Source organism: Panicum virgatum, chromosome 3K (genome assembly GCF_016808335.1).
Source record: "Panicum virgatum strain AP13 chromosome 3K, P.virgatum_v5, whole genome shotgun sequence".
NCBI lineage: Eukaryota > Viridiplantae > Streptophyta > Magnoliopsida > Poales > Poaceae > Panicum > Panicum virgatum.
The window spans coordinates 48,797,395-48,821,067 of NC_053138.1; the positions used below are offsets into that span (position 1 = coordinate 48,797,395).

The 23,673-nt window shown below is 44.6% G+C and overlaps 1 protein-coding gene across 12 annotated transcripts in view; it reads right to left on the bottom strand.

Moving 5' to 3' along the window:
- Positions 1-2,673: 2,673 nt before the first annotated feature.
- Positions 2,674-23,673, bottom strand: part of LOC120699430 (putative E3 ubiquitin-protein ligase SINA-like 6) — a 40,006-nt gene continuing 19,006 nt past the window's right edge. Inside the window, exons 1-6 of one of the 12 annotated variants that reach the window (XR_005685420.1) lie at positions 7,637-8,078; positions 4,343-4,437; positions 3,951-4,259; positions 3,301-3,483; positions 3,092-3,209; positions 2,674-3,006 (exon numbers count right to left, since the gene is read on the bottom strand). The gene's annotated coding sequence lies outside the window, so the exon portion shown is untranslated. The other 11 variants (XR_005685419.1, XR_005685411.1, XR_005685418.1 and 8 more) reach the window with 11 other exon arrangements.

The following is a 23,673-nucleotide window of genomic DNA, read 5'->3' on the forward strand; positions in this document are numbered from 1 at the left end:
ACCACAAACCACCCCAGCTATGGCTGCCCCGGCCCTATCCAAAATTTGGAATTGGGAAAGGGAATTCCAGCTAGAGAAGGAGCTGCTGTGACAAAAAAAAAAGGTTCATGATTTAACAAATAGTGGTGTTTATTTTTCAACTGTTTTTTTTCTGAAACAGGATCATAGCGCGGTCGCCCGTATGGGGCAGCTCCCTGCTCCCTGGTGTCGCGCGGGCTTCCTCCGTGCTAGAGAGGATTATTCTACATTTCTACCCGGCCAACCAGGGATATGGGTGGACGGTGGTGTTCCAACTTGCAATCCACGTTGCTCAAAAAAAAACCCCTTCCAATCCACGTTGTACCTACATCTGGGCTGAACTGCTGGTTTTGTTGAGCAGGAGGCGGGAAGCTCGTCTCACTTTTGCCTCCGTTCAAGGGGCCCAAAATTTGGAATTGGGTTAGGGAATTCCAGCTAGAGAAGGAGCAGGGACGGAAGAAGATGAGAAGAACAATTTAGGAGATTTTTAATTTCGATCAAGTGTCAGCTAATTTCTATCAGGTGTCAGCTAATGAGACACCAATGATCTGTGACTAGCGAGCAGTCACACACGGAGAACAGAGAGATATTTCGAAGCTAGAGATTAGACGGGATTGTGAACTTCCGAGCAATCGAATAATATTGTGCGCTTTTGTTGTGGGCTAAAGTGGGTTAAGATTGAGAGGTATTTAAAAATTTGAGCTAAGATTAGATATAGATTAAAGAATATCTAAAAAAATTTGAACTAAGATTAAAAGGTGCTTCAAAAAAATTATCGTGGGGGAGGGGGATGGCCCCTGGCAGCCCCCCCCCGTTCCACCAGTACTGATTTCGTTAATCTTGAGGATCTACTGGCTCAGTTTCTCGGAGGTGCTCGTATAGGTAGGGTTGCGTGCGTGTATTCATATAGGTGAGTGTGCGTGCGTTTGTGAGCGTCTGCATCTGTACTATGTTTCACAAAAAAAATCTGTCCCTAGCAGTAAATATATAATCGCATACAGAAAATAAACAATTCTAAAACATGCATATAGAGCTTCAGATTTGTTTATAATTCCAGAAATAGGTCAATGTAGTTAGAATATCAAAATTGTAATATCAAGAACTAGGATATAACTGAATAGAAATGAGTTAATCATGTCCTAAAAATGTACTCTCAAAATGTTTTGGCCTTTTGGGAACGTCCATACCTCTTATCTGCTAGGTGTTCTCTAAGGGCCATGAGAAGCGTTTTCTCATCATCTGTCATATCCATGTTGCCATGTCCAAGTCCGGAAAGCATGTCATTCAGAATCTTTGGCATATCAGGATTTCTTGAAACTGACACGAACGTTGTGCACTGAAACTCCCCCTTGATTTCTCTGTAAACTTGGTTTGCAAGAGTTGTCTTGCCGAGACCCTCAAAACCCACGATGGACACCACTTTAAGCTGTTCAGAAGTATCACCTTTTTGCATCTCATCTCTCGGACCATCAATGCCCACGAGCCTTTTTGCATCTTCGAACATTGCTTGTACCCGTGGATCGACCGGAGGCACTGCAGGGGTGTCAGCAGCATCAGCAATCGTGTATCTATCTCGGCTCTGGCTCTGCTCCACAACACGAGTTTTGAGTTCTTGAATCTTGTTGGCAATTTGATAGCCATCCTTGTCTTGTGGAATAAGCCATCCTTGTCATCTCCCTGGCCAAGGTGATGCATGAAGACATCAATGCAATCTTCAATATTGTAGGCCATCTCACGAACCTTGTTCCTCCACACCCTTGTTTGAACATCCATCTTCTCCATATCCGCTAGTTTCTCCAGCGCTGCATTCATGTCGACGAGCTCACGGCTGAGGAATTCGATATCCTTTGCGGACCCCCTTGAGTTGCTTGTACTGATCACTAAGCAGGATGGAGAGCTTGGAGAGGAGCGAGTTCATCACTCCAGTGGAAGCGCTCACCGCTATGCCAGCCATGGCCGTGTTTGGTAAAATCCGCGCACGTTTCCCGAAAAAAGAATCTCGTATGCATGGAGTACTAAATGAAGTCTATTTGCAAAACTTTTTTAGGAACAAGTGTAACTTTTCGAGACGAATCTAATGACGGTAATTAATTGATGATTTGCTACAGTGATGCTACAATAATTGTACTACCGCACTTATTGGGAGGAATCCTTGTTTCGTCATTGCTAGCGTCACATTTGTTGTCCCTTCTCTGCTACTGCTACCATAACTTTGCTTTTACACTAGACGTGATCTCCTGGAAGATGCAGTGTGCAGGAAGCAGGAAGAAAAATTATGGCATCTATATATGTCTTAACATCATTTGGATGATTCAGTCATGCTCGATGTGTAATATTCAGCAATAACGCGGTCTGTTATATCATGACTTCATGAGTTGCTGGATAATCCTTCTCATCTTTGGTACGTGACAATCCTTGCTAAACCATTTCCTTCCGTTTTTTCTTATTTCCATAATGGTAATGCTGACTTGTGTTGCCTTACCCGTATTGATACTTAAAAAATTCCTTGTTTTTTAGGAATAGTGGATACTCAAATTCTATACATTTAAAATCAGACCACAATAAAATACGGTAACTATCAAAGCTCTACAACCATTGCATCCCATCATCATCTAGTTTAACTGCACTCCTAATTTCTGGATCATTTCTCAGGCATAACAACACAATGAACTGATTTTTTTAATATACAATCAGGAATTCATGATTAACATAAGAATGCAACTTGCACCTCGAATTCAGTCCCTAATCTAGCTTGTACAAGTGATGTCTTTGATGGGATAGTATAAGCTTGTACATGGAAGCACACACATACAATTGAAAATTTTAATACCAACCTCTAAGTTACATTAGCACAGTCACGGGTTTAGCTGACCACAGAGGCAATGAATGCCTCAATTGAACTACCAACAATACAAATCTAATACTTATTTTATTTTTTACATTTAACAACAGGGGCAACATCACATATTCACCCTCAGATCAGCAAACCTGACAACAAATTATTTAGTGTTAGTTTCTTATATTTGCACAAGTAACAAAAAGGAAAGCTTCTGTAGGAGTGTAGGGTGGAGACCTCCCCACGCCCTTGTATTTCTGACAGAAGCCTTCAATTGCAGGCTCTTTTCAGTGCTCTAAAATCATTGAGGAGAATAAGAACTTCAATTTCAGTTTCCCCATCCTATGGCAACCCACTGAAAGCACATGCCCTTCATTCTTGTTCAGAAGGAATAGATGATTATCCTCTGCAACAAGTAGAAAAGAAACTGACATCTCCAAACTCACCTCAAAGCATTGACCATATGACTGCAGGCTATCAGTATTATGGTTTATAAAATGTCCTGTCCACCAGCTGGTGGAAATTTATTTGCAAACAAAATTATTTCAATTCTTGAGACACCAAAATGACAATTTGAACAGTGGACAAATAATATGAATCACCGTACAGACAGTAGCTTGTTGTTTTTCCTGTTTCACATAATTGTAGTTCAGTTAGCTCGTCTGGTTGGTATAGCCCTTCCCCACAAATTTGGAGATGTTTCAACAATTTTGATAGTTGCAGCCTGTAGCTTAGCCCACAAGATTAACACTTATCAGATACATCATATAATATATGCAGATGCTGTTATCCTTGGCCCACCCAAATGCCTACTTGCGGTCAAGTGCCAGAGAACCGTAATATGTAATGGCCTCCATCAAATATGCACCAAAACAAGAAGTTTCAAATTGTTCCCTAATTCTGCAGGCTAAGTAGAATGCCTGAAATGGGTTCTAAGCTTTTAACAAAAGAAAATTCACATTTTATAAAATAAAACATGTACGATGCATGTATTCCAAAAACAGATGTTGTAAAACAAAGAAGCTGTATGCATGCCTGCATGGTTGACAGAAATGTGATGCTACTATGCTGCACGATCATAGATAGGGAACTTTACCTCATCTACATGATTTCTTGTTCTTTCTTGCTCCAAATAATTAACAAAGGGTGCAGTTCTCAAGGGTAGAAATACTGGTTGCAGATACACTGATTACTTAACCAACAGTGACAGCTAAGAAGATATTAGATATGAATAACCATGAATCTTGTGTAGCATAAGGGTTAGCTGCAAACCACATTACTATACAGCTCAGTGTAGTAGCAGGTTGCTATGTTAATTTCCATTGTTAACACTGAGCGCAGTTGATAAGAATCACGAGATTTTTCGGGGCATTTATCCAGATGATAGTCACAACTTGCAATGTTCCTGGGGCATATATAGACTGCATCAATATTAATGAGCAGATAAACATTCAGGAAACAACAAGGACAATGATTGAACCACCATACCTATTGGGAGGAATCTTTGTTTCGTCATTGCTGACATCACATTTCTTGTCCCTTCTCTGCTACCATAACTTTGCTTTTACACTACACGTGATATCCTAGAAGATGCAGAAGTGTAGGTAAAAGGAAAAAAAATTTATGGCATCTATGTCTTAACATCATAATTATGTAGTTATTACTACCTCCCTGTTGTGTAAAGAATTTGAGTATCCTCTATTCTTGAAAAAAGGGATTTAAGTATCCTCCAAGAATATTCAATAACAAATAAGGGTGTATTCACATATTCCTTACTGACAAAATGCACAAAGGCCCATGAAGTCTAATAGCATGGATTTCTCATCACATGAACGTGAAACATAAAATCAGACTCAATAACATAATGTAACTATCAAAGCTGTAGCATCCTATCATCTAGTTTAGCTCCATTCCAAATTTCTAGGCCATTTCTCTGGCACAACATAAAAGGGAACTAAGTTTTAGTATACAATAAGGAATTCAGGATTAACATAAGAAGGCAATTTGAATCTCGAATTTAGTCCAAATAATTTAGCAAAGGGTGCAGTTCTCAACGGTAGAAATACTGTTTGCAGATTCATCCTGGTTTTGGTTCAACACAGATTACTTCCCCCACAGTGACAGCTAAGAAAAGATTTAGATACTAATAACCTTCAACTCTTGTGTACCATAAGGGTTAATTGTGAACCATATTACCATACAGCTCATGTTAGTAGCAGGTTGCTGTTAATTTCCACTGTTAACACTGAGGACAATTGGTTAGATTCTCGAAATCAAGACAGGGAAGAAAATGTCCCTACTTTCAGTGTCAGAACGCCGTATTTGGTGGGGGGGGGGGGGCAATGATACTAATTGGCCTAATCTACAGATGGACAACTGTACTACACATATTAAAGAAATTTCCCTTAACCAATGGGGTTCCAGTACCCCATTTAGCCTCTACATAGGTCCACCAGTGCCTACATTCCCGTGACAGGGAGACAGGGACGACATTCCCGGGTCGAGTAACGCTGCCTTTGACCACGTTTCCTATGACTAGGCAGATTTAGTATTTGTCAATGTTATACAGTCGTCTAGTCGAACCTAGTCGCCATGGCACCGATAAGGCGACTAGTCGTGACTAGTCGTCGATCAGGTCGATTAGTCGACCCTAGTCGGTCCTAGTCGTCGCTATAGTTGTCCTATATATTCCAGGACATATATGTACATGTACTTATATACTATATAGCAAGCAGGAACACCACAATGATAGTCAGTTTGGTGACACTTACTTGTGAGATTTGATGTTTGAACTGTCCAGAACTCCATATTCTTGTCCCACACTCCATATCCTTGCTGTTCTGCTGCTGAAACTGTAATTACAAAGAGAAAAACTGAAGTCAGTAGCTGAAATTAAATGTGTAACAGCATTACAGCAAGTGAGCAAGTAATTCAAAATTTAAAAAGAACTAAGCATTACACCTGCCTTTGCCGCTGTGCATCGAAATCTGCAGAGCAATGAGCCAAGCAGAGCAAGAGCAATGAGCCAAGAGCATAGCACGAGCAACGAGCCAAGAGCAGAGCAGAGCAAGAAAACTTACCATCGGAGGAGGAGCTCATCTTCAGATGCCGCCACATCGGCGAGCGGCAGCCAGGCGACGTGACGCAGGCGGTCAGGCGACGGCGTGATGCGAGCTGGCGGCCGCGTGACCCGGGCGGCGTGACACAGGCGGTCGGGCGGTGGCGTGATGCGAGTGGCGGCGGCGGCACGACGCAGGCGACGGCGGCGGCGTGACGCAGGCGGCTCGACTCGAGCAGTCGAGTGAAGGTTTGTGCCTGCGTGGTGCACAGAAGTGGCTTCTATATAGTTAACCCTAATGGGCCTAATTGAGCCCAGTACAGGCGGCGGGCTGGACATCTTTTGGCCGGCAACCTGACCGACCAAGCAGCAAGTCGGACGATTAATCTCGATTAGGCGACGATTAGTCGGACGATCAGACATCTGATCGACAAAAGCTAGTCGCTCCACTTATCGAAGCCAGCGGAGCGATAAGGTCGACTAATCGTGACTAATCGCGATTAGTCGGACGATTGTATAACATTGGTATTTGTATTACTAGAAGCGGTCAACTCACTATCTTAGCATTAGGAGATCACGTAGTTGATGTTTCTATTAATTTTTTTTTGTTATTAATGAATGACATACTAAGCACTCAGTGCCCCTATGTATACTGTTATTTTCTTGAGTAATACAAATGCTACAGTTTATGGCTGAGGATAGCACTATATAATCAATCATCTGTATGGTCAAAGAAGGAGCAGTGGTTTACCTTGTTCTCTGAAAATATCAAGTCAAACTGTCCCAGCCTAACAAGTATCAATTCACTTGCACACATTTTGAAAAGCATAGCGAGGATTAAGTGCTTAAGCAATTTGCTTGCCTTTATGTCACTGTTGATACAAAAATGTACTATGCAAGAGACAGATGGATTTTTTTTTCTTAAGAGGGCCACATGTACGCTAGTAAGTCATCTGGTCTGTGTTAATATGTGGCTAACTCCCTATCATCATTTTTGTATCAAATTACTGCCTTTTAGCTCTTAAAGTTTATATCTAACATCTTTTTTGGGGAAAACTAGGATGGTCACCATATTATGTTTTTATAGTATGTTATATTACGAAGCTCGGAGGACCAGCATATTATGTAATCATAGCATACCTTGAACTCTGGATGAGGATACACATGCTTGGCAACACAATTCTTAGAGTCATTGACTCACTTATAGTCAATTCTTTTGAATAGGATGCTAATGTGTGTAATTAAGAAACATTGGGAATTATAGCCACCTATGATGAATAAGATCTTCCTTTGGCTTTTCAGTAAGAGTTCCTTTCTGACAACAATAGTCCATTAAGAAGAGGTCAAGATAATAATTAGATACAGACACTGCTATCATGTGTAATGCACCAGAAATTGTAAGTTTTGTTTATATTTCAGTGCCCTTACAGCACATTTCCCAGGGAATATTTTAACTTTCAAATTTATTATGGCATATCCAAAGCTTGATAGCTAAATATAATGCATAACTGCATTCACATGCGACATTCAGGTCTCTCCTTTTTTTTTCTCCAGAATTGTCTAATAATTAGCTTAACAAAACGAAGGAAGGCAAATAACTCAATAATGCATTCAAACCTAGGCAAAACCGCATGGCGCTACACCGAAGAATCCCCTTATCTAATCCAATTCCAATTAGCAAGGAAAATCAAGAAAACAAAGGCATTTTTCCAAGGCATGATTACCTGGTAGAGGGGCGGTCGGAGGGGCTCGAAGGCCCGAAGCAGATGACGCAATAGAACCTATTCGGGTAGACACCCCAATCCCGCTCCGGCCAGGAGCTTCAGCCCTCGCCGCCCCCGCCACCGCGCTTCCCTACGACTCTCAGCCCCGGCTCGCCACTGATCGAGCCTTCAGGGGGTCCTCCACCAGCCGCGGCCTCGGAGGGGCCCTTTTCGCGTTTTCCGTTTTCTCCCACGGAAGAGGAGTGGAGGGTCGATGGCAGCGGCGGCGGCGCATGAGAACTTGGCCATGGGTACTAGTTTATTGCTGTCGTAGGAGGGGTTGGGGCGTGGACGGGGCCGGCGGCGGCGGCCGGTGGAGCAGAGCTGGGCGGAGACGGGGCTGGAATGGGGGGAACCGGAAAGTAGTGCCATTGGCTCATCCGTACTCACTTCCCGTTCTCTTAGAAATCTAACACAAAAGAGTTCGATTTGATTATGTGAAAAGGCCGTTTTATTAAAGTATAATGATTTGATTGAAAATGGATTCAAATATTACGTAGTTAAGGTTTCCATTCTTGAACATTGTCTTTGAAACCGGATGTGTTTAGTTCTTTTGGTGTAAAATTTTTGAAGTATACAGACACACATTTAAAATATTAAACGTATAGACTAATGATAAAATAAATTACAGATTTCGCCTGTAAACTACGAGATGAGTTTTTTAAGACTAATTAATTCGTCATTAGCAAATGTTTGTTGTCAAATCATGACGCAATTAGGCTCAAAATATTCGTCTTGCAATTTATACGCGAACTGTGCAATTAGTTTTTTCTTTTATCCACATTTAATACTCCATGCATATATCCAAACATTCAATATGACATTTTTTGCTAAAAAGTTTTAAGATCTAAACAAGGCCGATCTCTTGTCCCTTCACATCGTCAAATCTCTCTTTTATGTGTTTAGATAGTCGTAGTCATCCAAACTACTTCGTCAGGTTTCTAAATTTTATTTGGATTTCTTAGGACTTTTGAATCGAAACACTTGACTTGAAACATTGTTGGCACTTGCACAATACGAATATCAAGAAGTGATTATATAGGACTAATACAAATATAATTATAAAAAACTAGTCTATCAACCGTGCTCCTACACGGCTGATTAGAAATAATATAAAAGTAAAGCTTAAAGCTAATAGTTATAATCTATCTCACATTATTTTTTATCTATTAAATATTCTAACACGTACTTAAAATATATATTTATCATTATCTAGTTGCAATAGATTTTATTTTGCATCACAACTTCATGAGTGTTTGATAAATATATTTAATTGAACTTTTTTTTTGAATTAGTATTCTTAACTCTTCCATCATACATTAATACATGGTAACACATATCATAAGTGGTATTTTTATATAAACAATAATATAAATAATATAACAAAAATGATAGAAATAGTAATTTAAAATTTATATTGGTGCACTTTAATATTATATTATAATTCTATAATTTAGATTCAGATACAGGGGTTACTTTAACTTTTTATAGTTACACAATTGGATAATTTATATGCAAATTTTAGGGTTGGTTATATTAGTTTTACAATGGATAGGTGGATATAATTTACACGAATATTAGGGATTGCTTTAGATTTTTTTATAATGCCGAGGTAGGTAACTTTGTATACGATTATGGGGTTAGTTTAGTCTATTTTCATAATGGTAGAGGTGTAATTTATTAAAAAAGATAATAGATCCAATGACTGTAATGATTAGAGTTGTTAGATTGATGACCGAATATTACTAATTTTTGTGAGAATTTCTACGATTTTTCCAATTTTTTTAGAGTGTCCACATAAAATCCTAGGTGGTTTCCCGTGTAGACTTCAAAAGGAACATCCGATTAGTAATAATTATATAATTTAATTCAGATTTAAAGGTTACTTTAAATCTTTATAATGACACAATTAGATAATTATGTTGGGGATTGGACCTTCGGGAACGCGCCCGGAGGCTTATCCCAGACTCGAAAACATCTCCTAACCTGTCTGCAGGGCCTCGGTATTGGGGAGCAAGATTGCCCGAAGGATAATTGGCGCCTCCCAGGACCTGCGATGAATGAAGGAGCTCACCTTCGGTGTGGCCGAAGGTGACGAATGGTCACTCGGAAGCACGAGCTTGATGGCCAGAACCTGCGATGAATGGAGCTCACCTTCGGGTGACCGAAGGTGGCGACGGGTCACGCGGAAGCACAAGCTTGACGGCCAAGACCTGCGATGAATCCAAGCACCCGAAGGATATTGGGGACAGAGTGCAACCGGAACGAAGGACATCAGGACCTTCGTGGGTAGTGGGCATGCGTGTAAAACGTGAATACGTGAGAAGGTCGGATTTGTACACCTCTCACCTTGTAATTTTACCCCGAAACCGGGTGTAAGTGAGCTGTAAATGAGTTGGAATGGGTCAATTTAGGAAAATCTAGCCGAGGGCTAGGGGCTCCACAGTGTAGGGGGTTGAATTTTCTGGTTATTACTGGGGAATTAAGTGCCTACTTTCATTGCCATTTTTACACGGTTCATGCTTTCTGTTTGGACATCTAAGAAACTAAGATCCCAACAGCGGCGCCCACCGTTCCAGCTCGAAAAACAACCTTTAATGGCCCCAGCGAAGAGGAAAGCCCCCGCCGGCACCATAAGCAACTCCACTGAGTCTGGCCATGTCCTCAACGGCTCTTCGCCGCAACACGAAGAAGCCAACCCACGAATTCAAAACATCACCACCGAAGCTGCTCTTCATGGAGATCCAGTTGAAGACAGCAAAACCACCGAAGCTCATCAAACCCAATCCGCGGAGCTCACAGAAGCAGCACTCAAGCTCAAGGCCCTTGAAATGAAGAAAAGGAACATCGAAGCTCCGCTCGCCACAAAAAAAGAGGGCTCTGGACCAGGCAAACAAGCTAGCCGAGGCTAGGCGCAAGCTAGCAGAAATGGAGGCAGAAGTTGAGAACTTGCAGAGGGCATACCAAGAAATGCCCGAAGGTTCTGCCCAACAAGAAAACCGAGTCATCCACCAGACAACCTTCGCTCACAATAAAGACCGAAGGCCACCACCGGTCAACCTCCCGTTTGACCCGACCTCGCCACTTTCAGTCGCTCTGCAGCGAACCTCATGGCCGCTCGGCTATAAGCCCACACAGCTTCCCAAGTACAATGCTACAACTGATCCAACTCAGTTCCTCATGGCCTACGAAGCAACCATTGCTTCGGTCGGAGGTGACGACTCAACCATGTCCAAGTCCTTCGTCATGGCTTGTGAAGGTTCTGTGGCCAACTGGTACTCATACCTTCCCCAACAATCAATCAATAACTGGTACCAGCTGAAAGGAAGGCTCCTCCAGGACTTCTAGGGTTTCAGAAGATTAAATACCAACACTGTGAAAGACTTCAAGTGCCCACAGCACGACCGCGAGCCTCTCTATGACTATTTCCGGAGGTTCGTTCAGAAGAAGACTCAAATCCCAAATTTCCCAGAGAAAGATGCGATTGAGAAATGCATCGAAGGTCTCCTGCCTGGCCAGCTTGCTTCTCATCTCACAAGAGAGCCCCCGAAGACCCTGGAGGAGCTCTACACAGAAGCAGAGAAGTACGCGAAGTCAGATGCTGACCACCGCAGAAGGGTAGAGCAAAGAAGAATCATGCGTCAGGCAAAAAATACAATCAGCAAACATCGCAGCAAGAGAAGTAGCCAGCTCAGCGACTCATTTTACCTGTGGAACCCTCACAAGATGATGAGGAACAGTTAACCTTTTATCCCTTCATGATACCACCAGAATCGGAACCTCAACACTCAAATGACAAGCAACCTTCATCCGGAGCACGGGGCAGAGGTCGTGGCAGAGGAAGGGGCCGAGGTCGCGGACCTTCGCTTGAACCCAAAAAATTCTTCTGTCACTTCCACGGGTCTGACTCCGATCATATAACAAACCAGTGCCCGGAGAAGAAGAAGACCCTTGAGAGAATGGAGTCCGAGAAAAAAGCCAAGCTAGTTGGGCATACTACATGGCCTCAGACTCCACAAACTCAACCTCAACAAATACAGTACACACAACCTTCGTTCGCTCCACCCCCCCATTTACCCAAGCATATCGCCCACCCATGTTTAACTACAACTACAACCACAACTGGCAGCCGCAGCCAAACTCTCAAACACAACCCAGTCAACCCACCACCCAAGCTCAGCCAATACAAGAGCAGCTACCACCACCCCAATCCACCCGCCAAAACAAGAAAACCAAACCACAAATAGCCAACCCGCGGCAAACCAAACCACAAATAGCCAACCCGCGGCACTACCAACCTTCGGGATGATCATGCCCATCTCCAGAGGTTCCACCCTGGACTTCGAAAACAAGAGACAGCGCAGAGACTACTTCAGGCAAGTCCATTGCATCGTCTCCGAAGGACCAACCAAGAGAACCCAGTGGTCACACTCTCCGATCATCTTCTCCGAAGAAGATGTCAACCTCATCAGCTACCCACACACAGATGCTCTTGTCATCGAGGCAAACATTCAGGGCTGGAGGATTGGCAAGATACTAGTTGACACTGGCAGTTCTGCAGACATCATCTTTTCTGACACCTTCGACAAGATGGGCATCGACCGAAGCTTGCTTCAGCCTTCGGATATCCCTTTAATGGGATTCGGAGGAAAGAGAGTGAACGCAATCGGCAAACTGTCACTCCCTATGTCCTTCGGAGACACAGCCAACGCAAGAACAGAGCACATCACCTTCGATGTGGTAGAGATGCCCTACCCATACCGCCCAATCCTAGGAAGCAGGACAATCAACAAGTTCGAAGCTATCGTTCATCAACTGTACTTGTGCATGAAGATTCCAGCTCCCGCGAGGGTCATCACCATCCACGGGGACCAGCAGCTTGTGCGGGACATAGAGCGGGGATACACCCCAGGCCATAAAAATGTCCACAACCTTCGGACTGAATCCAAGTCCGTTACCTTCAAAGAGCAGCAGAGAGACAGCGAGAAAGCAACCTTCGAGGAAGACTGTGAAGTCAAGAAGGTCCCCCTTGATGTGCATCTACCCGACAAAATGGTGACTATCAATGCAACCCTCGAGCCCGAGGAAGAAAAAGAGCTTCTCGAGTTCCTCCGTAAGAATCAAGATGTTTTTGCATGGTCCGCCAGTGACCTACGGGGTGTCAGCAGAGATATCATTAAGCATCGCTTGGATATCAACCCAAACATCAAGCCGAAGAAGCAGAAGCTTCGCAAAATGGCAGATGAGAAAGTCGCAGCAGTCAAGGCCGAAGTCCAGAGACTGCTAGATGCAAATGTTATTCGAGAAGTTAAGTACCCAACATGGCTGGCAAACACCGTGCCGGTCAAAAAGAAGAATGGCAAATGGCGCATGTGCATTGATTTCACTGACCTCAATAAAGCCTGCCCGAAGGATGACTTCCCAATGCCAAGAATCGACAGAGTCGTTGATGATGCAGCAAACAGTCAACTGGTGTCTCTGCTGGATTGCTTCTCCGGATACCATCAGATATGGATGAGAAAGGAAGATGAAGAGAAAATAAGCTTCATAACATCCTTCGGCACCTACTGCTTCGTGAGCATGCCCGAAGGATTAAAGAATGTAGGACAGTCTTTTTCAAGAATGTCTTCTGTGGTCTTAGAGCACCAGCTCAGAAGAAATGTACTAGCTTATGTTGATGATATTGTAGTAGTCAGTTCAATAAGAGGTAACCATGTGGCAGACTTGGCCGAAACCTTCGCAAGCCTAAGAAAAGAAAGTGCTGTGGTAGAACCACCTGAATTATCCCGGCTCAAGTGCGCTGGCCATCACCCTAAAGGCAACACCGGCTCAAACGCACTTCAAACGGAACAATTCTTGGTCTGTCGGGTAACGTCCCGATACAACCACCGGTTCTCGGATCGAACAAGCATACCCCGCACGATGGCGAGTCCAGAGATATTACAACCATAATTTTACAACACAGGCATAACAATTATTACAATAAGTTTAAAACATTATTACAGATCCAAACTTAGTAAATCATTATACAAGACATAAGTTTAAGGTTCAGAGTTTAAAGCAGCGGAAAGAAAACACGACGGCTACAACACATCGCAAAAGGACACCAAGCTAGCCCAAGCAAGGTATCACTCATCGGGGTCATTGCCGGCCGAAGACGGATCCCATTCTACGGACTAGCCAGGAGGCAAAGAGCAGGGCCAAGTCAAACTAGCGATCTGGTCCTCAAAACCCATACCTGAAAAAGGTTTCAACAGCAAGGCTGAGTATTCTAATACTCAGCAAGACTTAACCGTCAACGGATATACTTAGTCCACCTAGCTAGACTATGCAGGGCTTTGTAAGGCTCTGGTTTTCCTTTGCTGAAAAGCAATAAAGAGTAGGTCCTTAATTTCACATTTTAGCTCTCAATATTCTAGTTGATTATCCATTCTATGTAAGCAACTAACTCTACTCAACCATGGTATAACTTTATTCAAACATCAAGATTGATCAAATAATGTTACTCTTGTTACTCTGTGTGGCAAAGGGATCAAACTGTCCCAAACCGTGAGAAGCGGACGATTCGAATCAAATTTGTTGACCTGGCCAAGCAGACCTAACACACACGTTTGGAACACCGTCGGGTTGTTCCCAAACAACCGTTTACCTCTCATTCCGGCTTGTGGACAGGGTCACTCTCCCCGACTACAGGGCACCAACTTCCTCCCTGCACCCGTGGTGTTGCGCAACATAAACATAAATAAAACCTATCTCTAAGAGAGAGTGAAAGGTATATCCACTCCCCGGTCCGATCGGCTACTAGGATTACCGCGTACCATATTTACGGCATCTGGTTAGTACGTTCAAAAACTTAACCACCGCTACCACACACCGCGACCTTAGCAGAATTTATCAACACAGATGGGGTCTCACCCAAGGTCATGATATCGAACACGACCCCGTCCGTCGTCCTTATATTGATAGCAGAAAGTAAACAAACAATTCCTATAGAGCTCGCGAGTGACAGGCAATGACTCGACTTTTACCGGTCCTATAAGCTTAGCAATTATTCGAACTCAGGTCTAGTATTCAGTACATAGGTTCCTAGGATCATGCATCTAGGGTTTCAATTCAAATCCTAAGAACTGTAAATGCACAAGTAAGTAATAACGATAAATTGTAATAATTTGAAATACTGAGTTATGTCTGGGGCTTGCCTTCTCGGTAGTCGCTAGCTAAAACAGCCTTGGGCTCTTCCGAACTTTGGTCTGGGTCTTCAGTCAGTACAACAGCGTTCACCTGGACTTCTGGATCACCTTCTTCAGACTCCGGGATCAACTCGTACGTCCCGTTAGCTAGATCAGTCGTATCTATATGTGATGCAAGAACAATATTATAAACATACACACGAGGTGAAGAAACTGCAGTCTAACAATTAGCAAATAAACTTAACACATAGGCAGTCATTTATGGAGTAGTTAATTAACATCACTTACTCCACAGAACAACATGATCAACTTCACAAAAGAACTACACTATCTTCATAAAGCAAGTGGTAGTTGTTTCCTATAGCAAATAAAACATGGTTTGCTAATAAATCAACAACTCAGTACTCAAACAGCAAGAAATTCACAACAAATTACTATAAACATAAGGTTTACAGGGTAATTAATCCTGAAAATTTCATATCAATTCATGTAGCCAATTATTCAGAAAAATTCATTTACTCAGACAACACCTAGAACAAGATTGAATTCTACAGAACAAACGACAACACTTATGAAGCTCAAAATTTTTAAGAACATGATTCATATGCTTAGGAACGTTCCATAAATTTTTTAGAATTTATTTAGACATTAAAATGAAGTAATAAGTTTGACAAAATTAAACCACATATGGTAAAACTAATTAGTACAGAGAGTTCTATAGTGTTTCTGGATCCTAAATTTTACAGACATGAATACACGACCAAAGTAGAGTTACACAAAAATTCTCAGAATTTTCTAAGCAATGAAACTATTTATCACAATTAAAGCCTTCTTAACAAGCATTAAATCAAAGATATAGCTAGACAGCTCTAAAATTTCTCAAACTTGGGTAACCGCAAGGCTGTAGTGACATGTAAGCATGGAAACAGTTTCACACTCATAACTTAAATATTTCTACCAGTACAAATAAATTAGCAAAACTAGTAGATTTAGGAATATTGAAACTTTGACCTAGTTAATAATGTCAAAAAGGTTTCAAATTTTTACCAGGTGCTGGTAACACTGCAATACATAAGCTAACCAAAGCTCACATGAAATTACTGAGTAGAACTCCTAGAACAAACAAAGCCTATTTATTCTTTCCTTTTTCTTGGATTACAATACAGACCAAAAATGAAGATGTGTATGTAACAAAAGTTGTAGGACTTATAACATGGATTCCAAAACATTTGGATTTGTATTTTTATGATTTTTCTACGAATTTCTAGGCATTTTCAAATTCAGCCTAAAAACAAAAGGAAAAGAACTGAAGACTTGCATCCAGGCCCCTAGAAGATTTCAAATCCTAGCAACCATGCCCCTGGCCGGAGTTAGAGCTAGGGGAGGGGGTTGACCGGCCGAATCTCGGCGAGGCTCGTCGCCGGCAGCGAGGGTGGAGAGGCGTGGAAGCAAGAGGAAGTCAAGGCGCACCTAATGGTGTGCTTGGACAGGCTTGGGATGGTCGGAGCGAGGTGGTCCACTGCGAGTAGGGCGACGGCGGCGAAGAAGAACGGCGGTCGGAGCTCGGGAAACGGTGGCGAGGTTGCTCCGGTGGAGAATAGGTGACGAGGAGGGGTCGGTTAGCTGTGCGAGGACAAGGCGGAGCTATTGGTGGGTTCAGCGCGGGCGGAGGTGGTCTGGAGGTGCGGGGCGACGGTGAGCTTCGAGCTCGCCGGCGTAAGGGCGGGCGGCGGCGATGTTCTGGGGTTTCTGGGCAGGGAGCGGGCGAGGCAAAGAGGGGAAAATGAAACGGGATGGCTCCTGGTATTGAGGCGCGCGCGAGTTGGGGAGCTGAGGCTCTGCAGCGAGCTGTCCACGGCGACGGCGAGGTGGCGGCCGCGGAGCTCGTCGGGGTGGCGTGCCGAGGGGAGGAGGACTCCAGCGCGTGGGGAAAAGGGTCCAGAGGGTTGCAGAGGTGCATCGTGGGACAGTGGGCGAAGCAGGAGGTGTCCTGCGGCCCTCCTCGGCGGCGGGCGGCGCTAAACTGTGCCAACGGCGGTGAAGCAGAGAGGGAGGGAGGTGGAAGATGAAGGGTGGACTGTTTTGCAATTTCTGAAAATTCCAGGGACCTTACTATAAATCAACAATAATTTTTAAACTATGGCTCAATTGAAAAAGTGCCCAACATAAAAGTTGTTCAACTTTTCAAGATCTACAACTTTGATGTTGTGAAAAAATTGATTTGACCAAAGGTTAAAGAGTTATTTTGAAAACATAGGAAGGATTTTGGATTTAATGGACTTTTGTCTTTTCCATTGCAAATTCACCTCAAATTCAGACTAAAAAGTAAAATTTTCTGCCATGTAATGATTACACTGAATTTTACACATAAACCCTCCACAAAAGCAATATTAGCTCTCCCGATTCAAATTAAACTATAGAAAGGACCCTGCAATAAATCATATTTACACAACTACCCTTTTTATTTTTACAATAAGATCCTTTTTCAAGCAAATTAAGCACATGATGCATAAAATCAATACAATTCTACTGTGCAGACACCTAGGGTGTCACAAGTGCATCTTTGGAGTTCACAAAGGAAAGGTGCTAGGATGCCTCGTGTCCACCAAAGGCATCGAAGCAAATCCTGACAAAATAAAAGCTCTCTCGAACATGGAGGAGCCTAAGTCCATCGGGGACGTACAGAAACTCACAGGGCGGATAGCAGCCCTATACAGATTTATCCCTCGCTATGCTGACCGAAGCCTACCACTCTTCAAGGTCCTTCGCAACGCAAACAAATCGAGTGGGGCCTCGAGCAAAGCGAAGCCCTTCTGGTACTCAAAAATCATCTCCAGAACATGGTCAAAATGACCTCACCTGACCCGAAGGACGTGTTGCTCCTATACATCGCAGCATCCTACTCTGCTATCAGTGCAGCGCTTGTGCTCGAGAAAGAAATTGAGGGAAAGAAGAAGCAGCTACCTGTCTACTTCGTATCCGAAGCTCTTGCAGGCTCGAAGCTCCTGTACTCAGAGCTAGAGAAAATTGCATATGCAGTAGTCATGTCTGCTCGGAAGTTTCGATACTATTTCGAAGCTCACAAGATAATCGTAGTCACAGACCAACCTCTGCATGACTTGTTCAGTAACAGAGAGGCCTCAGTCAGAATCACCAAATGGGCTTCGGAACTCTCTGAGTTCTACATAGACTTCGAGAGAAGAACAGCCATCAAGTCACAAGTATTGGCAGATTTCATTGCCTATTGGACATCCCCAACCTTCAAGGAGGAACCTTCGACTGAAACCTAGATCGTGCACTGCGACGGAGCCTAGTGAAACAATGGAGCAGGCGTCGCTGCAATCATAGAATCTCCCTCAGGAGCAAAAACAGGATACACGGCACACCTAAGCTTCGGCAACCTCGAATCATCAACCAAAAACACCACTGAGTACGAAGCTTTGCTCCTAGAACTTTGCAAAATGAAAGCCCTCGGCCACCAAAATTTCATAGTCAGAACAGATTCGAAGGTTGTCAGAGACCACATTGAAAAAGACTCAGAGGTAAGAAAACCAGAACTCATCGAGTACCTCGATGCCGTCAGAGCCATGGAGAAGCATTTCAAGGGCTTCGACATCATCCATATCCCGAGGCATATGAACGATGAAGCTGACAAGCTGGCAAAAGCAGCTTCCAGAAAGGAACAATTACCCTCTGATGTATTTTTCGAAGAAATCACAGAACCTTCGATCAAGCCAAAAAAAGAAAAACAAGTTTCAGTCATCTCAGCCGAAGATTGGAGAACACCTATAGTGGAGTACCTTCGGGGAAACATCGAGCTGTCAAATGAGAAAGAGAAGAAAATGTTCCAGAGAGCGAGGGGCTATATCATCTCCGAGGGAGAGTTGTTCAAGTCAGGCGTCATCAGCCTATAGTTAAAGTGCATCTCGACAACCGAAGAAATTAAGCTCCTCAAGAAAATTCACTCCGGGTTTTGTGGATCCCACATTGGCTTTGGACAACTTGTCTCCAAAGCCTTCAGGCAAGGATTCTTCTGGCCAACGGCGCTGAAGGACGCTCAGCACATAGTGAAAACATGCCAAGCATGCCAAATGATGGGCCCGAAGTCATCTAAACCTTCGGAGTCAACTCAGACCTGGCCACTTCAAAGATGGGGAATTGACCTAGTGGGACCTCTACTCACAGCTCAGGGCAATTACAAGTACGCAGTAGTTGCTGTTGAGTACTTCACAAAGTGGATCGAGGCCAAGCCACTCATCAACATCACATCAGAAACAATCAGAAAATTCTTCTGGCAGAACATCATCTGCAGGTTTGGGGTCCCAAGGGAGATCACTGTCGATAACGGTAAACAATTTGATTCATAGCTCTTCAGAGAATTCTGTTACAGTGTGGGCACGAAGGTAATCTTTGCCTCGATGTACCACCCGCAATCCAACGGGGCCGTCGAAAGAGCCAACGGCATCATCTTCGGCAGCATCAAAAAGTGCATGTTTGATCAGAAAAAGGGCAAATGGGCCGATGAACTCCCGAAGGTCATCTGGTCCCACAACACCTCAGAATCAAGAACAACCAAGTTCACCCAATTAAGGCTACTCTACGGTGCCGAAGCAATGACACCGGAGGAGCTTAAAAACCGAAGCCTAAGGGTCACCCACCAAGTTGAGGCCATCCCCTCGGATGACAAAGACCTCATGGAGCTAGACATCCTACAAGTCTCGGAAAACCTAGAAAAGTATCAACAAGAAACCACGAAGTGGAGGGACAAGAAGGTCGTGAAAAAGAGCATCACAGTCGGAGAATGGGTCCTAAAAAGAAAGCCAAACGCCGAAACCTCCGGCAAACTTCAATCCAAGTGGGAAGGGCCATTCCTAGTAGTCAAGAGCAACAGGCCAGGGTCATATCACCTGTCTGACGCCGAAGGCAATGAGCTGCAGCATCCTTGGAATGCGGACATCCTTAAAAAGTACTACATATAAGCTTGTAAAAAGGCCGCATCGCGAAACTATAAGCGATTGCGAACCTTCGCAGATATTTTCAGTTCTTTTTACATTGTAAAAGGGCCGTACTCTTTTCCTCACAGGGGGAAACTCCACACCGGAGGTGAGGTTTTTGACGAGGCGGACCCATTGTAAACCATTTCAATGCAATGAATTACCCACAAACAAAGTGTCACCTTCGCCTAAGCAGCCCAAATGGCAAGCTTCGGCCAGCATCTACATGCTGCATAAAACAGTAAGTTAGCAAAGTGTGCAGAATCCGTAAACTTTGCATACTTATCAAAACGAACTCCAAGAGGCTTCGACCTTTCAAAAGGCCCGAACCAAAAAACCTTCGGCACAAAAGGCACAATAATTGCAAAACGAACGCCAAGGGGCTTCAACCTTTCAAAAGGTCCGAACCAAAAAAACCTTCGGCACAAAAGGCACAATAAGTGCAAAACGATCGCCAAGGAGCTTCGACCTTTCAAAAGGCCCGAACCAAAAAACCTTCAGCGCAAAAGGCACAATAAGTGCAAAACGAGCGCCAAGAGGCTTCGACCTTTCAAAAGGCCCGAACCAAAAAAACCTTCGGCACAAAAAGCACAATAAGTGCAAAACGAACGCCAAGGGGATTCGACCTTTCAAAAGGTCCGAACCAAAAAAAACCTTCGGCACAAAAGGCACAATAAGTGCAAAACGATCGCCAAGGGGCTTCGACCTTTCAAAAGGCCCGAACCAAAAAACCTTTTGCACAAAAGGCACAATAAGTGCAAAACGAACGCCAAGGGGGGAGACCTTTCAAAAGGTACGAACCCAAAAACATTCGGCAGAAAAGGCACAATAAGTGCAAAACGAACGCCAAGGGGCTTCGACCTTTCAAAAGGTCCGAACCAAAAAAACCCTCGGCACAGAAGGCACAATAAGTGCAAAACGATCGCCAAAAGGCTTCGACCTTTCAAAAGGCCCGAACCAAAAAACCTTCGGCACAAAAGGCACAATAAGTGCAAAACAAATGCCAAGGGGATTCGACCTTTCAAAAGGTCCGAACCCAAAAACCTTCGGCACAAAAGGCAAAATAAGTGCAAAACAAAAGCTGAGGGGGGAGACGTTTTTCTCCAAAAATACCATCGGAAGAATCGAAAGATGGATGCCAGAAAGGGGAGAGACGTTTTTCCATCCGAACCCTCGACACCCATCATTCGAAGAACAAAACCCCTTGAGACAACAGTGCGCAAGAAAGGGGGGGGAGACGTTTTTCCCCAAAATACAAAATTTGTGCACATTGCTTCGTTAATAAACAAATTATCTATCAAAGTTCCACAAAAAGGAGGGGAACCCCTTCTTTCACAGCCTGCCTCCCGGGCGACGATTCGTTAGGAAGGGGGGAGATTTTTTTCCAACAGGAAACACAACCCCAACGAGCGTCGCCTCGAACGACAGCAACTTACCTCTCGAAGGACACGACCGACATCCAACAACAAGGCAGTTTTCCCCTGCAGAAAGCAACCTTCAAAAAGATCCTTCGGGACGACAAAACGCAGGCAAGGGGGGACATTTTTCTCCAAAAACAAAATCCCCGCGTGCGTCGCCCAGTCTCACATCACCTGAAGCTCACTAGAGACTTCAAAAAAGAACCTTGATGAGCCATGCGCGACGAAGGGGGGAGACATTTTTCTTGAAACTCCCCTCGCACATCCCACATCAAAGCACCTCGAAGGATGCACACAAGGCATCTCGAAGGATGCAAAAAAAAGAGCACCTTGAAGGATGCAGACGGATACACACATCAAAGAACCCCGAAGGACGCACACACGTAAAGCATCTCGAAGGATGCATTCAGAAAGTCTTGGAGGACGCACGCAGAAAGGCATCTCGAAGGATGCGCAACAGAGGAAACCCGAAGGATGCGCAATAAGAAGCCCCGTGAAAGGCAATTGCGAGAATAACATACACTTCGAGAAGAGTCGCGAAGGTCACATTCAGACGAAAAAGCAAAAGGGATTACAATGAATCACGACCGGATTAGCATAAGTATTCTGCCACGCTGCATCCGGGATGAGCAAGGCTGAAAGCCTCCCAGCTCATCAATGTCACAGCGCTGTTCACATCTTGCAACATGGGAACATTTACAGACCAAGCATCAAAAGCTTCCAAAACAAACTCCTACAGACTAATCTCTAGACCTGAGCCCCCGACGAACCACCAGCGTCACGCCCCGAAGGAGACCTGCGAACCTCGGATGTCTGATTGTCCTCCGAAGGTTGATCAGGAATCAACTCCTGCGCAAGAAAAAGCTTAGCCAAAAACAAGCACAAGATGGGTCGATGGAATCAACCCTACCTCAGCAGCAGCAGCAGCGGTCGCCAGAGTCCGAACGGCGACCTTTCCCGAAGGGTCCCAGAAACGCTCGAAATATACAACCTTGACCTCCTGGATCTTGGCAACCTCCTCAGACAAACCCTCGTAGGGGACGTACTGAAAGTCCCCACCAAGTTTGGAGAGGTCGATGGTGCCGGCTTGGAGCAGGTTACCCACGAGTCCCTCGACGGAGACGGACGCCACGTTATCATTCGCAACGCCCATCACTTCTCCGAGCCCTTCGAACTCCGATAGCAACCAGTCCAAAAGCTGAAAGAAAACTCGGGGACCTTCGGCCGGCTCAGGCAAGGGCAGAGGCTCCGCTCCGAGGGCAGCAAGAGCCTTCCCGTACTCTTGGTACACCGCATCGGCCCGAGCGGCAACCTCCGTGAACACCCCCTCGAGCTCCGCCACCTTAGTTTGAACTGCCTCCAACTCCTTAACCTTACACTTGAGAGCTTGCTTCTCATTTGCATCGTTCTCCACCGTTTTCCAAAGGTTCTCAAGAACCTTCTCATTGTCCCTCGCTGTCGCCTCCAGCCTGGTGCACTTCCCCTTCAATTGCGAGTTCTCATCCCTCAGAGCGAGAACCTCCGCTTCAGCCCGCCGTAGCCTCTCTGACAGGCTCAACTTCTCGGTGGCGCTCTTAACCCGAAGGTCCGCATCAGCTTTAGTCTTTTGCATCAATATACGACTGGCCTGGGCAAGCTTCTTGCTCAAGTCAGCAACTACGAAGGCAGCAGTGTCTGTGGATGCCTCGGTCACCGCTGCACTAAACTCTGCACCAAGCCTGAAATCACCTTTGGGCACACAAAAAAATGAGCAAAAGCTAAACGGAATCGGACTTCGCCTCATCTTTTTCAGGAGGGAGAATCCCGGTCGTGCCAGGCCCGTGCATCACGGCCAAAAGCTGCTGCATCGACGCAGACACAACTGCAAAGACAATAAAAAGGGGGCCCTCAGGTCACAAACAAACCAAGTGCCCACGAAAAACAAAGTAACGAAGCTTACCGGGTTCGTCGAAGTTCAACCCCTCCAGCATCTCCAGCTCTTTGTCCGGAGGTGGAGCCGAGGACCCACCCGGGATATCCCCGCCCCTAAGAGAGAGAGCAGCGTCTCACCTACCAAAACCTCCCCCTCCTCGATGCCCACCGCAGGGGTAGATATGGCGACCGCCGACACCGGCACCGGAGCCTTCGGAGCACCGCCGTAGGCCTGGTGGGTTTCGGCTCAGGCGGCTTCGGAAGGTCCGAAGGCTTGGCGCCAGTCTTAACGAGACTCTAAATCCTCCGGCGTTTTGTTATACCTTCGGGGATACAATAAAGGTTAATCAGTGCCTTCGCCACCTCAACCCGATGGCCGGAACCAAAAAGTATGGTCCTGTACTCATCGCTAAGATCATAACGGGATTTAAAAAGCCTCCCTTCGGGAACTACAATCTCCCCACCCACTGTCCCCATGAGCTCTT